This window comes from Gavialis gangeticus, unplaced genomic scaffold (assembly GCF_001723915.1).
Source record: "Gavialis gangeticus isolate Ggan-Ray unplaced genomic scaffold, GavGan_comp1, whole genome shotgun sequence".
Lineage (NCBI taxonomy): Eukaryota > Metazoa > Chordata > Crocodylia > Gavialidae > Gavialis > Gavialis gangeticus.
Genome location: NW_017729032.1, coordinates 69,549,071 through 69,565,515, shown reverse-complemented (window position 1 = coordinate 69,565,515; position 16,445 = coordinate 69,549,071). Strand labels below are relative to the sequence as shown.

General features: G+C 43.3%; 1 protein-coding gene across 4 annotated transcripts in view; it reads right to left on the bottom strand.

Annotated features, from left to right (window-relative positions):
* Positions 1–16,445, bottom strand: part of ENOX1 (ecto-NOX disulfide-thiol exchanger 1) — a 653,611-nt gene that overhangs the window by 456,818 nt on the left and 180,348 nt on the right. For all 4 annotated transcript variants that reach the window (XM_019524278.1, XM_019524281.1, XM_019524282.1 and 1 more), the window contains exon 3: positions 5,539–5,616. The gene's annotated coding sequence lies outside the window, so the exon portion shown is untranslated. The remainder of the gene's footprint in view (positions 1–5,538; positions 5,617–16,445) is intronic.

The following is a 16,445-nucleotide window of genomic DNA, read 5'->3' as shown; positions in this document are numbered from 1 at the left end:
GTCTCCTTGAGGAGCAACCACTCTCCTTGGACACCTGTCTCCCCTCCCCTCCGGGACCTCAGCGCTTCTCCAACTATCCTCCTTAGCTCGTTGAAATTTGCCCTCCTAAAATCCAGGGCCGCTGCCTTACTGCATGCCTTGGCCACCTTGCGCTGGATGGTGAATTCCAGCAGGCGATGATCACTGTTGCCCAGGTGGTCAAGCACCCGCAGCCCCCTCACCAGGTCATCACCCGTGGCCAGCACTAGGTCCAACAAGGTGTCCCCCCTGGTGGGGCTATGTACTCCTGGGTTAGATGGAGGTCCAAGTTTATTTTGGGGGAACTGAGATGTACAAATGCTGTTTTCCCAGCCTTTAAGTCATTTTCAGGGCAAAGTTTTAATTGTCAACCTAAAACTTCACGAAAATGCTGAAATTAAACAGTTCCTTACTCACCATGGGTTACAGGTACCCATTTTTCCTCTGGCCTCTCTCATATGCCTACATAGCGTATGTTAGCATAACCTAAATCCAGAACCAACAGTAGCTAATTAGCCCAGTGAGTGCCATGCTGATGCAGTTATACTACTTCTGGGACCTGAGCTAGTATCTCTGCATAGTACTGCATTGTACCAGTATATCCAGAGATAGCATGAGCATTTATGCACAGTGCTGCACTGTGGAAACATCATCCCTTTACCCGCTCCCAAATTCCCACCTTCAGGAAGTAATTTGCTTCATCCACCCCCCTTCATCCCATACTCACTTGTTTTCTTTTAGCTTTGTGTGATGACTAAACTGGAGCAGCTGACCCCAGAACCCCTAACCCTTAAAGGAGAAAGCAACTCTGTTACAAGATGCCTTAAAGGCTGGCTTTCTTTAATTCAAATATTTCCTGTTTAATTTTTAAGAGTTAGATCATGCAATGAGTTAGCACTCTGGAAAGGTCCAGTTTTATGATGTGACAAAGTCTATTTTTACTGCCCATACTACTGAAATGCAACTGTCCTTTTCAAAGAAAGAAAAAAAAAAAAAAAAAAAAAATCGGAGAACCTGGTTTTCTGAGGGGATTTTTGGTTTTCACTTTCTTCTGTGCCACATTTCCTTTGAGCATCTGGTTTACAGATTTTGTTCAGCAAAGATGCTGCTTGGTTTCCATCTGTTCAATAATGTAAATACATCTATCTATCTATCTGTCTATCTACCTATCAATCTATACCTCAAATGCACACACTCTATGGGAAGTTGCATATAAAACTTTTCCTCTTCTTTAGTAGATGGGTAATTTCAATGTAAGGCAAAGGTAGATAATATGCTCACATTTCCCTCCATGATGATTCTGTTTAGTGCCTTGCTTTCCCCTATTTTTTATTTACAGACTTATTCAGATCTTGCATGAGAAGCCATTCCATCATTCCTGAAGCCTCTGGTAGGAGAGCTGAGCTGTGAGCAGCCATCCTGAAAAATCCCTGAAGTTTCCAGTGAGGGAAGAGATTGGCTGCTCTGAATGTCTCGCGTTTAAAGTAGCCTTGTACACAATAAGCATGCATATGTATACTTGTATACAGTTGCAACAGCAGAAGAGTGCTTCAGACAAATCTGTGGTTCTGACAGATCCAAGGTAGTCAACTGCCCTGAATTTATATTTCTTGGAAGAAACCTGTTCTCCCTAGATTCTTTCTTCCAACTTTTGAGAAGGCAGTATTGTTGCTCTTCCACAATGAAGGAAGGTTTGCTGCACAGTAACTCCACCCTTGAGTTCACAAACAACTGAAATATATTGGACAAACTCTAGCTTCTATTTTAGAGCAGGATTATAATCAATCTTGGTTAACTGCTAGCACATACAGAATGAAACACCAGGGGAAGGCAATGAGAGAGAGTGGGAGATGCACAGCACAAGCAGAAGTGAAGCAGAAACAAATGCAAGTCAGATAAACGGGAGGAAAGGTAAATTAAAAGAATTTCCAATCATAGCCCTGTAATGAGTTTCTTGACTTTGAATTATTTTCAATGCCTATACCTTCCCCACTCCCCCTAAAAATCAAAATACACCTTTTATTATACAGATACCAGACAGAGGTAAGCCAATTCGCAAGACAGTTGGAGAGATGTGTACTATTTGCACACAGCACTCATCAGAAACTTAGGAAACTCGCTCACTCGATGAACAGTAAAATGTAAAAATAAAAACAGAATAAAATGAAAGTAGAGAGTAAAAGGGGCTTAAGAAGGAGGACCATGAGAAAGATCGCATGCAGGACTTCAAAACAAACAGAGGAAGGAAAATTAGGACTGTGGAAACAGAGGGAAGATATTCTCAGAAAAAGTTCAAAGTCTGCAACAAAACTTTAAAACAACAAAAAGCCAGAGGAACTGGCTTTGGTCTGTCTGTTCTCTCCCATCATTCTCAGTACCAGATGCCTCAGAAAATGGTGTAATGGGCAGTTAAACAACAACATGTCTATGACAGAAAAGCTGTTTACTAAACCTAGGACAGTTAGTGGTTGACTTCTGTCCTGAAATGTGTAGGCTGATATCACTTGTAAATGTTTAACGTAGATAGTGTAACTGTGGATAGAACTCATACCGGTGATAAAAGCGTCTATTCCTTTTAAAGACTGTACTACACACCTTATCTCAGTTATACCATGGGGTCACACATTCCACAGATAAATTATACACTGTGTAAAGATGTACTTCTATAATGTTCAAATGTCTTGCCTCTTAATGTAATTGTTTTCCCCTTGTTCTTGTATTACAATAATGGAGTAAATAGGAGTGTCCAAATCACATCATACCACTTATACACATATTAAAATAATGTAATTTCTTATTTTTTGTCTCTAAATGAAATGCCCATTTATTTATATATTATTTACGATATGTGTGTATAAATGTATGTATATACATGTGTGTATATTATGATTGTTACATAAAAATTATAAAATCATTACTTTTTAGTAACCAGACTTCTGAACAAGCAGCTTTCTTAGAATGTGGTTTTAGACAGAAAAAGGGATAGTTTGCTCCATTTTCATAAGTCATTGCCTTAGTTTTGCATCAAATGTGTTAGATACACAATCCTAATCACATTTTGCTTAAGTAGATTTAGCAATTACTCTTGGAAGACTTTAGTGAATTATGACCTAAATACCACTCATAGGCAAGTCTGGAATGTGAGATTTTACAAAATCGCCATTAAAAGAAATGCCAATACTAAGTAAGTTTCCTTCTTTTATCTCCAGTTGTTTTCAACATCCCTACTTTTTTGCCCTCTTCCCTCAAAAATTACAAACATAAGATTTGCCCAAGGGGATATCAGGGTCACAGCTTGCAAAAAAGCAGCAGAGACTTTGTAGAGCCTGAGAATGACACGAGTCACTGGTCATTAGGCAATTTCCCATAACTCTGAGTAATCACAAGCTCAAAACATGCAACCTTGCATGACATATGGGTCTAGGGCACAACATTCAAATCTGGGTCTAAGGAATCTCAAGTGCATTTTGTTTGGGGGGTTTTTTCATGCTGTTATACATGTAAGAGTCACATTTGATATTCAGATCCAGATCTGAGCTGCCTCTCAAGTGTTTTAGGTCTTGAGTCTCATTTTCTATCAGCCTGAAACCTAGTTAATTTCCCCAAAAAGAACAAAAAAAGTAGTTTCAGGAACTACTTTCCAACTAAGTCTCCCATCTAACATTTGTAGTTTATAAGCCTGTTTCCCTATGAAATTCGTACAAAGAAATGGCAAACCTGACTATACAGAGGAAACACTGAAAATGACTTGTACCAACAGTGTATTTGGTAATGCATAATAAACTGAATAAATATAACACATTTTGATTGTAAACTTTCACTTGAAAATCATGCTCATTAAAGTCCATCATGCTCAGGTGATTGAGATGGATGGTCCAATGTCTAAGCCCCTGAGGACCATACCAGTGGGGCTATCACATGCCACACAGGCCACACCAGCTGACCTACAAGCAACTATGCCACATAGATGCTCCCGCACCATTGCTCTGCACCTTCACACCACTGTACTGAGTGCCCCTCCCCAATGGTGCACTGCAGACATCCTTTACCCCACTGTTGCACTGTGCGGTGCAATTCCCTCACCCCGTTGCAGACTGCACCCATACGGGCATCCCCCACCATCACTTCCCTACACATGTGCAATTCCCCTCCCTTCCTTTATGTGTGACCCAAACTCACCCTCAGCTCCCCACATGGCACCATGCTGCCTTGCCCTTTGGGGTGAGGGCAGAAAATGGCAGCAGGATTACACACGTGACGAGCCTACCCCGATGCACTGGAAATCCAGTGCATTGGAGCAGACTTGATTAATCAAGTCTGCTGAAGCACATAACTTGAGATGTTCTGGCGGCCTCGCGTGTCAAGTGCATCAGCGGCACAGCGCATCTTCATGCTAAAAAAATGGCAGTGGCGAACTCTGAAATAAAACACACACTTCAGTTGAAAGTGCCCCACCACTATTTTCTTAGTGCAGGGACACCCTGCGCCGCTAATATACGTGACGTGTGGGTATTTTAATTAGTGTAGCTCGTTAATTAAAAGCACCCAGCGCCACATCAGGAACACATGTAAAAATACCCTTAAAGACTAGCTGCTGCTGCAGCCCGAGCGATGAGGGGGTGTGGCAGCCAGGTGAGAGTCCAGCGTTGCAACTTAACCCCACCAACTGGGCAGCCCTAAACTAAATAGCTAAATTCCCAATTAATTCTTCAGCCAAACAGAAACATTTTCACCAAAAATGGTATTTTACACTACCTTAGAAAACAACTTGGAAATGTGTTTTCTCATTACATACTTGCATATAAAAATGCATTGGGATGAGTCTGGTGTTTTCTTTCCCTTAAATAATTTTGATCTTAGGCTAGAGTAATTTATAACACTAGAATTGCATCTGACACAAATATACTGTTAAGCAGTACAGTCTTCCACATCCCTTAGCACACCTATCATCGCAGGAGTCAAACCACCATTGCTATCATAATTCACCACCAAGAAGCTTCTCTTTTGACAGTCTCTTAAAGGATCAACAAAAAAAGATTTCATAAACCAGAGCTCACCATGACACCTTGCTAACCTCACTTCTAACAGCATCTGCATTTTTAACTGCGGAACAATTACTCACACATTAGCCACATGGATGGGAGAAGAGAGCAACTAATTGTGATATCTTAAAAAATAATGCATTTTTACCACATACTCAAAGACACACTGATGAGGTGAAAATTACCTGTAGGGCCAATTATGGTCTCTGCTGCAATGTGTAAATCTGGAGTTACAGTTTAAAGGGCAAATGAATGGAGCAGCTTCAGATTTACACTAGTGTAACAGGGTACTGTCACATCCTAAATATTTTGCAAGACAAAAACAATTCTGTCCCACAACACCTAGCCTTTCTGAATAGCACTATAATTTTATTCAGCTTGTATGTATTAAAGATCTGAAAGTAATAAGCAGGTAATGTACAAGTTAGTACAGTAATATATATGCTGAAATAAACAGGATGCAATTCAATTTACAAACCTTTACAAAAGAAGATTGCTTATCAGCAGCCCCATTAATGTACTTCTGAAGGAAGGTTACACATTCTCATGACGAATCCTAAAGAAGAGAAAACAAAAATTAAAAACAGTGATTTCCAAGATTTCAAGAAGGGAAAAAAATGTCTCTCCATTTGGGGACAATGCTAAAAAGCAACCTTAGCATTAGTTTAGAAGTTGCTCAACGTCTTAAACCATGGATGCAGCAAGATCATTACAAGTATTTAAATATAACAAAGTCCAAGTTCACTATGATTCAGCAAGGAAAAAAGAATATGAAATAACAATAAACCATTTTAAAAGAAATGTTACTGAAAACAGTTTTGATAAAATTGCAATGGATACATGAAACTGGAGTTGAAATGAAAGAATAAGAATGCTGCACCAATTTAAATTCCGTTTGAAACATCTATAATACAAACCTTAAAGTGCATTTTCAAACATACAGCAAATCAAAGCAGCAGACATTTATTTCCAGCCATGGCACTTCCAGGCTTTTAGTTAAATGAAACCAGAAAGAGTCTAGTGGAGCTGTGCTATGTGATAAAGAATGTACTGATGGGTCATGCCCTACATCAGTAAACAATTGTTTTCTTCTTTTAACTAAAGGAAAGAATTTCAGTGGTAAACAAATGCCTAAGCCTTGCATGAATTCTTCAACACAGTTCTGGCAAACCTGCGTCTTTACACCTCCTGTGTATACTATTCGGAGTCAAAATACAAATTCTATTCCCCAAGATGCATCAGTTGCTATGCTTTCCATTATGACAACTATGATACACAAGGGTAAATCCAATACACTATAGCTTTCAGCTATAATCCCCCTGGAATTCACACCCGCTGTTGTGAAGATAATTATCTGGGTATCCCTGAGGCCAATTCTTGCAGTTTTCATATAAAAATCACCTCTTGCATAAGAAATGAAATTTAAAATCATCCCCTTTGCAGATATCATTGAGTCACTCCATTACCTCTGGGACAGATATAAATTATGCATTCTTTGATTCTCTTTAAATTTTTTAGATGCACTAGGGGACACAGAAGCATCTAAATGGTACTAAAAATATAAAGCATTCAAGAAAGAAACAATAACTTGTACGGTATTAAGTGCTACAGTGCTCCAAAATCTCCCTGCCTGGTCAAGAAAAGCACATAAAGCACTGAAACATAACAGCAGGCTTGCATACTAATGGCTGCTAGTGACAAGGACTCATTGAATGTCACTGCTTCACATACTGCGTACTGTTCATTTTTCTTATCTATGTGACCTCTCCTTTGAAATGACTGATGAAACTCCTGTGAATTAGCATCTCCGCTTCTGGGCATTTGCCACCAAGAAGGCACTCTGTAACATCTATACCACTAAAGCACAAAAATAGCCAGTACAAATGTAAAGGATACTTATCTATACTGTAAAAGGACGGCTTTATGGAGCTTCAGCCTAGCTAGGAAAGCTGTTACCTCAATGCCCTTTAAAAGCATTGGCTTGTCACAATACATACATTCATATTTCAGACGTGGCTAACATTTTCATAATTGGTGAGAATAAAAAAGAATAGCTGCTCCTGCAAGAAAAAAGAAATTTCTCTGTTCTAATGCCCTGCTGCTATGTTGACCTATTTCACACTAGCATCTGTTCTGTTCTGATGAACCACTCCAGATGTAAGCTGGCAAAATAGCACCACTAGTATGTTATCCAGCCGTCCACTGAGTACTGCAGATGCTTCATTCTACAATTCATACCTAATGTGTACCTGATTAATCTTTTTCTTTATTTTTCCAAATATTCACCTCAGAGAACTTCCTGGGAAGTTTTGAAAACCTGGGATCTGCTCTGCAACCACAAGGACCTCACTATAAGAAACTGGCTTTGCATTAGCAGGTTCATTAATATGTCCAGAATAACAAGCCAAGCCATCTCTGCTTGAGTTGCTGAAAGTTGCCAGTTAATTACAAATTCCAAAAGGAATGCAAACTTCAATAAACCATTACGCCTTTATATTATTTGCCTTCAGATTAAATACAATACTCGTTTCAGCTTTAAAATTACAGGCATCTGCAATACTCAGATGCATCAGTATGACCAAAAATGTTATGCCTGCTCTCTGCCTCAAGCCCTTGACCTAATGAGGTTAGTGACAGGGATATGAATGACTCGACCAGAAAACGAAACACAAAAGTAGTTTTATCCAGAAGTACAATATTTCTTCTGTCACTTAACCAATTTTTTTCCTCTCAAAATTACAGGGTAGACTGCAAATCTTCAAGGCTAGCAGCAGCTCCAACAGCCTAAGTGCTATTTAAAAGAATAATAATTTATGAGTTGCCTTGGTAGAATAGCAGAAGTCACATGGGAGATTCCTCAGGGAGGTGAGGATGACAAAGGTTACAGAAATGACTAAGGGCTTGCCGACATGTGGGAATTTATTTTGAAGTGTGATGCTTTGCTGTAACTGCTTCAGACTAACTGGCACTCACCAGCTGTGTCCAAACCAAGTTGGGTTTTGGTTCACTATGAGTCACTGCTTCCATCCAGGAGGAATTTCCTCCTTAATATGTGGTCAGCATTGTGGCTGGCTATCCCATGCTCCTTTGTTCAGCAGCCAGACCCTGTGCATTCTGGGATTGTTCCCATAGGACATGGGGTCATGTCTAGAGGAAGTTAGCTGGGAGATAGTATGTTCCACATCCAAGAGTCACCATCTAAAAGTCCTATGTTCCTTCTCTCACTGTACCACAATCCACTTCCTTTGGGTCAGCTGAAGCTATTTTTAAACTCCTAACAAACTATTTTACAAGTATATAGGTTGTAGCCGTGTTGGTCTAAGACCATAGGCAGACAAGGTTCTTTAGGTAAATCTGATATCTTTTATTAGATCAAATCAAATAGTTGGAAAAATTCTTCTTTGCAAGCTTTCGGGTATAAATATCCTTCATCAAACTGTTTTGGAGGCCAAAACAACCCATGCTGTAACGCTAGTTGTTGACCTGACATCACCAAAGGGCTGCAGCTTTGTAATCCTACCACTGCATTACCAAACAGTTTTCACTGCCAGCAGCTACACCAAGAAAAAAAATGAATGCTGACAAAGATGGGCATGGAGACAAGGACAAGACTGGCCAGCTGTTCAAGAGGAAACTTATCTTGGAACAGCTTAACTCTGGGCAGCACCATTTCCAGGCTTGCAAAACAGGCATCTACAATTGCAAAAGGTTTGTGCTGCAGAAGTGGGGTGATTCAGCAGTGGCTGCAGAATTCCCGGATGATAAAGGCACTTTTCTAGACAGCTTATCACAGAATGGCAGAGTGAGCATGCCCATACAAGAGCTTCCTTTTCCTGGAAGCCGCAAACCCCTAATTATTACCTGCCCATTCATAGCCAATTTGGCTAGGGCACTATGACTCTGAAGCTGTTGTGCTGAAGGCACACACTGCTATTAAAAAGGCAGTCTCGTGTCATAAGCAGGGACCCTAGTTTTCTCTGATAAAAAAAAAAAAATCCCCAATTTTTGGATTTAAAAAAGCAACTCCAAATCCACATTTTTCTGTGATTAAAATGAAACACCACTCTCTCTCGTTTCATTTTAAATTACAGAAAAATGTGGATTTGGGGTTGCTTTTTTAAATCCAAAAATTGGGGATTTTTTATCAGAATATATATATATATATGTATAAATAAAATGGTGTTTCATTTTGATCACAGAAAAAATATATAGACTAGCCAATTGTCCATCAAGAATGATGGGGGGGGGGCAATGGTGATGGAGCACAGCCACACACCACCCCATGCTGTCACCAGTCTGCCACCAGCCCCATGCACCCACCCTCACCCCCCACCGATCCACCCTGTGTCACCGCTGCCTCCCAGGTTTGGGGGAGGGGGGGAAGCTTGCACACAGCAGCTGTAGCTGTAGCCACCACCCAGTGCCCCACACTATCACTGCCGCACATCTGGCCGTGCACAACCCCCTCCCTCCCAGCTGTTCTTAGGGCCCAGTGGCAGCAGGCCACTGCCAATATGCCCCCCCCCCACTTCCTGCTTCCTTCCTCCCCACTGCCTCCCTCTCTCTGCCGGCTTCTATTGGGGCCCTGCGGCAGCGGCAAATCCAGAGCAGAGGGTGAGGCCATCACCGCACCACAAGCACCCAGCGCTGCAACCTCCAAGAAGCAGGGCCAGGGGAAGGGAGTTACTGGCAGTGCTCCACCATCCCAGTCCATCCCCACTGTCGCCCATCGTGACTGACAGGGGGTGGACTGGGATGGAGTGCCACCACCCAGTTCTCTAGAGTGCCGCCGCACTGCCCCTGGCCCTGTATGCCTCCCCCCACCCCCCACGTCTGGCCCTGTGCACCAGGGAGGGGGGACGTCAGCACTGTGTTGCCAGCACGCCACGCTGCTGCCTTCTGGGAGCAGGGTGGGGGGGACAAGGCCAGCACTGCTGGGTTTGTCTGCTCTGTCCCCTCCATCCCTGCTGTCATAACAGCGCTCCACCGTCCCAGTCCATCCCCATCAATCCCCTATGCCTCCAAGGAACAGGGCTGCTGGCCTCGCCTCTGCACTCCAGCCTCTCAATCCCCTTTCTCATGGCAGCACTCCACCATGTGCATCTGTCTGTGCAGAGCACTCTGATTGGTTGCTTCAGTGAGCATTATGATTGACTGCCAAGACAACCAATCAGAGTGCAAATAAAGTGTAATGGACAGACAGACTAAGGCTTTTATTACATTACAACAATGGTGTTTCATTTTAATCACACACTCACATCTAGATCTAGATCTGGTGTTTCATTTTATCCACAGAAAAAAGTGGATTTTGGTTTACCCTTCCAAAAATTGGGGATTTTTTTTTTTAAATCAGAGAAAACCAGTATTCCTGGTCATAAGACTTACCCTTGCCTTAGGATATCAGAGATGACTGTATGCATGGGGTTCCCCATTTACACTGGGGCATTTATGTGCTTTTCATGACCAGCAAGGGAGATTCATCTTATTGATGCCCTTACACCAAACCTCAGAGTTCATAAATACAAAAGGGGAATTTTCTGTTGTGCTCCAAGGCCCTACCATCATGCCTGGCTAAACAAATGTTAATGAGGATTGTACTAGACTAGTTCTGGACACTGGAATTTTCAGGCATTCTTGGCTGTTTTCCTTACTGCAAAAGGGTAGATTTGCTAGTACATTAAACACTGTGGATATTAATGATGCCAGTGTTCCTCCTTTTATTCTAAGAGACCTCTACCACCAGGACAGATGAAGACTTTTAATGGATACTTAGATGGCAAAAAGAATGGCTGAACTGCCTCATAATTATCTGAAGGATGACAGTGAAGATAGGCCTCTCTGGGAGGCTGAAGGGTAGATGGTGGATGCTAACTGGAAAGCCTGAAGCTGTCATACAATACCTGCTTGGAATTAAAACTGTGTAGTGTGTTCTGCACAACATCTGCAGGATAATGGAAGAGAGCCACACCAAAGACAAAGGTTTGGAAATTTTCAGGACACTTTAATCAGCTGCAAGGCATACTTACCTAAATGACATTATCTGGGATGTTTTGCAGACCTACGCTAAGGAAGAAGCACAAGAGTTTAGATATGTGCCTTGCCTAGCACTTAAAAAATAGCTTATTGTAGCATGTGGAGCACAGTAACTCTAGCACAGAGCTGCAGCCTGCTGGGCACCTTGTAGTACATTCTGCTCTGAGGTGTTGGTTTTGCATGCTCTGTGTGCTTCTTTAATATTAAAAAGAATAGTAGATGCTAGTTCACTGTTGGGAATATGCCAGTATTCATTAAATAGGCTCAGTATACATTAATTACCTCTGTGAATTCCTGAAAGTGGGGAATCTCTGCTCTCAGTATATGGGCAAACTCAATGCCACAACCTACTAGCCTGGAGGGGTTCATTGTTTCAGGACTGATTATACAATTTATACATCCTTTTTATATCTCTGCGAATTTAAAAAACTCTAAAAGATATGGGCATTCACTGTACAGAACACCTTGTTTATGGCGGAAAATAAATTTGTAAAAATATTTTTCTAAAAGTGCAAACAGTAAGGGTTTGAATGTATCTATTTATTCAGATTTATATCCCATCCTACTCAAGAGGTATTTCAGTTCACAAGCTTTGAGTACACTGCAAAAAAGCTCATGGTCACTGTAACTAGCCTGTCATCATACTGGCTGCTCAGGAACCTTGAGCGGCACCAAACCCAAGTTTGGGCTGAAGGGATCAAAGGAACTTAGCTCAATAGACTGTTCTCACTTCAAACCTGGAAGGAGTGATGCCAGGGGGTGGCAAACTATTGCTCCTAGTAAGAAGAGTTCTCCAGAGTTTGTAAAATCAATCAAATCTGATTTATCTCAAGTAAAGATACCAAAGAGGAAGGAAGCAGAAGGTAAGCTGCAGTTTTGATGGAGAATGCTTTCTAACAGTAACATTAGAAGTTCACCGTTTTGTCAACTACCACTGCATCACCATGTCCATTGCCAGTCTCCTGAGTTATTGCACAGCTTCCCTCTGTCACCACAAACCCTTTTTTATTTCAGATCATAACAAACTCCTCCACCTTATAGCTTTTTCCCATCTCTTCGCCTCTTTTTCATTTGCTTCTCATTCTTTTGAAATGCCCTCCACTTGTAAGCCTTGACCCCATGTTTTCTTTTTCACCCTCAAGTTTGCCATATATTGGGAGGTGATTAACTGTGGCATCCCTGAGAGTTTGGATACTTCAAATATGAACCATCCAGCATAAAAAAAAATCTTACAAGAAGTTATCATTTATTGCTCAGTTTTCCTGGTAGCAAAAATAGAGTATTTTCTATCCCACAATTTTGAGATGCCACAGTATCAGAAGATATTAACTCATCTTCCACTTTTCTCCCACCTGTTTTCAAACTGCAGCACAAAGAATCTCCAGAGCTCAGAGGCCACATCTAGACTGCGCAAGAGCAACAACCTCAAAAATCCTGGACTGGAAGCACTGTAGCTCAGTGCCGTGTAGGTCTGAGAATGATCTAATGGGCACTGACCTTCACCAGTACTAATTAGCCTGCTCCACGTGATGCTTGGACTTGGCTATCTTACTTCAAATCCAAGAGCCACATGGCATCTAAGGGCACTACTGTCTGGCATAGTAAGCTGGCACTGTAGAAATGGCCAATGATTGTTTACTGCCCATGGCATGCTGGATTGTGATTCTCCTGTACAAAGCTTGAACTTGAGGAGACCAGCATGAGGCAAGAGGCCATGAGGCTAGGATTCTAACAAAAAGCAATTTCAAGGCATTGCAATGGGGACGAGGGACCTGGTAAGGCCGCCTTCTGACTGAGTTTGCATTTTTGTCAGCAACACTAAAGTTAGAGGACACATCCCTGATCCACCTCACCAAACAGCAAAGGACCTGTTTACAAAGGTTAAAGAGATTATGTGCATGGATGAAAAGGTATAGCCACTTTTCTGGGAACATGGTAGAAGGTTGCCCTGTTGTAATACTGAATCCCTAACTAAAGCACTTTCTGCATCTAAAATTCCATTTCATATCTCCTACAAACATCCTCAGGAGGTCAGCATGCCATTCCTGCTACTTTGCAATGAAACTGGGACATAATGGGAGCTAACAGTGTTGGTACCTTGTTAATAGCACTGTGAGATGTGTTTCCTACCTGGAGTTTGCTTATTGCTACAATGTTCTCTCTCTCAGTACAACTGTACAGATTTTTAAACATGCATATTGTGAGAGTTTTAGTAGTGTAAAATGCCCATGTGAGACCTATATTGATAAATAAAAAAGATTTTCTAGGATTTATACTGATAAAAAAATGCCTCACTAAGATTAGTTCTTATAACAAACTTGCACTAGTAGAACTGAATTGCCTGCTTCATCCAAACATACTATGTACTTGAAAACTGACTTTTGGAAGCTCAGCTCTTACCGAACACATACACACAATAAAGGTATTCTTCTTCAAATCTGGTGTAGTGAATGTATTGTGTGGTAGACAGGTGGAGTGGAGAGACCCTGCACTAGGACAGGAAGGGTGGCCTGAAAATAAGATAACTGCTGGAGGAGTCACCATTTTGAGTACCCAGGAGGGTTGGCAATGACTCAATTGGGAAAGGAGAAGAGAGAATTAATGAAGAAATGAAGGGTGGGGGCAAGACAGGAACTACGGATGTCAGAATACACTTGCATTTTAGGTATGTAACTCAGAGGGAGGGAGGGAGAGCTGGACTTGGAAAAGGTACTAGCTCACAATGCCCACGCAGCTCTAGAACAAAATATTTTTAGTAAAAACTGTGACCGCCTCGCTGCCTCACCACGTGCATCTGGTGGTGGGCACGTTCAGGGTTGATCTGGCCAGTGACAGAGACTTTGATCACCCCGGAGAGGCACCTAAACTTGCCTTCCATGACTTTGAATGTATTTTCAGTGAAGGGGTCCTTCTTCCACAGGTCTCTTGGCAGATATTCTGGGGCTCCAAATCTCCTACACCCCTTCCTTATGCCACCCTCCAGCAGGTCACCTGATTTTAACGTGGCCGTCCCTCTGGTTAAGATAACCGTTGATCTTCACACCCTCTTCGGGATTAGTTAACTTCATTTTTTGATAGACTACAGGCCTACTGGATACGCCCGTCTTGTCTATCTTCCCCGTTGTTCACGGCTACTTGCTGAGCATTGTGATCACCTTGGTGGTACAGTGTCGGCCAGATCCTCCTCGAGGCAGACCACTGAACACCCAAAGAAAAATAAGACAGACCACAACAGCAACACAAAAGACTACATACAAACCATTGTCAACTAAAGAGAGAGAAGGGCTTAAAGAAAAGAATAGGATGGTGGATAGAAGAGAAGAGATCAGGATACACTGCTCCTTCCCTCTTTCAGCCCTACAGCCTAAGCCAGGTGGTGTCCCCCCGGTGCTGGTCCGTTCTTCATTTTCATCGGGATGTCTTCTGTCCTTCCCCAAGTCAGTCTCCCTCCATGTCTTCGTACCTGTGTGAACCCGGAGTAGGAAGCCTCCACTGTCACTGGGTTTGCTATAGCTCCTTCGGAAGCAAAGTCATCCCCTGGACGCCAGTGCTGTGCATGACCGGTGCAGGGTTTATTCCCAGTCGCTCAGCGTGCTTCTCCCCAAGAGTTATCCGCCCCTTCCCACTGGGGCTGCTTGCCACCGATGCAAAGAGCCTCTGCAGCCTCCACTGCCCTCTCCGATCCAGATCCTTTTTTTTGTGCCGGTACTGCCTCTCGCCGGCCTGGAGAGCTTCTGCAGCTTCTGCTGCCTCTTCCACTCTCCCCATGTCTTTTTTGGTACTCCCTTTTATCTTCACCAGCTGGTTTCATAGTTCATAGGTGGTAGCGTCGGAAGGGACCTGAGCAGATCATCAAGTCTGACCCCCTGCATGGCAAGAAAGAGTACTGGGGTCAAACAACCCCAGCAAGGTGTTCATCCAGCCTCCTTTTAAAGGCCCCCAGGGTAGGAGCCAGCACCACTTCTCTTGGAAGTTGGTTCCAGAGCCTAGCTACCCTGACAGTGAAGTAGCGCCTCCTGATGTCTAGCCTGAATCTACTCTCTGCCAGCCTGTGACCATTATTTCTTGTCACTCCTGGTAGCACTCGGGGGAACAGAGCAGCTAGGATCTGAAACCAACTTCCAAGGGAAGTGGTGCTGGCTCCTACCCTGAGGGTCTTTAAGAGGAGGATAGATGAACACGTTGCTGGGGTCATTTGACCCCAGTACTCTTTCCTGCCATGGCAGGGGGCTGGACTTGATAATCCGCTCAGGTCCCTTCCAATCCTACTAACTATGAAACTATGAAACAGGGACTCTCCGAATGCCTGCTGGTCCCCCCTAACTAATTTGTAAATGGCCACTAGATCCCCTCTCAGCCTTCTCTTGTGGAGGCTGAACAGGTTCAGGTCCCGTAGACTTTCCTCGTAGGGCCTGCCCTGCTGACCCCGATCATGTGCATGGGCCCTCCTCTGGACCCTCTCCATGTTGTCCACATCCCTCCTGAAGCGCGACGCCCAGAACTGGATGCAGTACTCCAACTGCAGCCTGACCAGTGTTGCATAGAGGGGGAGAATCACTTCCTTGGACCTACCTGAGATGCATCTGTGGATACATGACAAGATACGGTTGGCCTTCCTGACCACGTCCCCACACTGTCAGCCCATGTTCATTTTGGCATCAATAACGACTCCAAGATCCTTTTCTGCCTCTGCACTGATGAGAAGGGAGTTCCCCAGCCTGTAGGTATGGTGCTGGTTCTTCCTCCCCAGGTGCATCACCTTGCACTTGTCAGTGTTGAAACCCATCCTGTTCTCATCTGCCCACCCCTGTAACCTGCCTAGGTCCGACTGCAGCCTATTCCTCCCCTCTAGCATGCCCGCTTCTCCCCACATCTTAGTGTCATCTGCGAATTTGAACAGGGTGCTTTTTACCACCATCCTGTCCAAGTCGCTGATGATATTGAACAGTGCAGAACCAAGGAACCCCACTGCCTTCATCCCTCCAGGTCGAATAAGACCTGTCCACCACCACTCTCCGGGTGTGGCCCTCCAGCCAACTAGTGACCCATCTGGCTGTAGGTATCGACGCCAGTCTCCTAGCCTTTTAATGAGAATGGGGTGAGGGACAGTGTCGAGGGCCTTCCTAAAGTCCAAAAAGACTACGTCCACTGCGACACCTGCATCTAAGGATTTTGTAACCTGGTCATAGAAGGCCACCAGGTTGGTCTGACAGGACCTGCCCCCAATGAACCCATGTTGGTTGCCCCTAAGCATAACCTCCCATGCTGACCCCTCGCAGGCATGCGCTAGGATAATTCTCTCAAAAAGCTTACTCAGGATCGAGGTAAGACTAACTGGCCTAATGTTTCCTG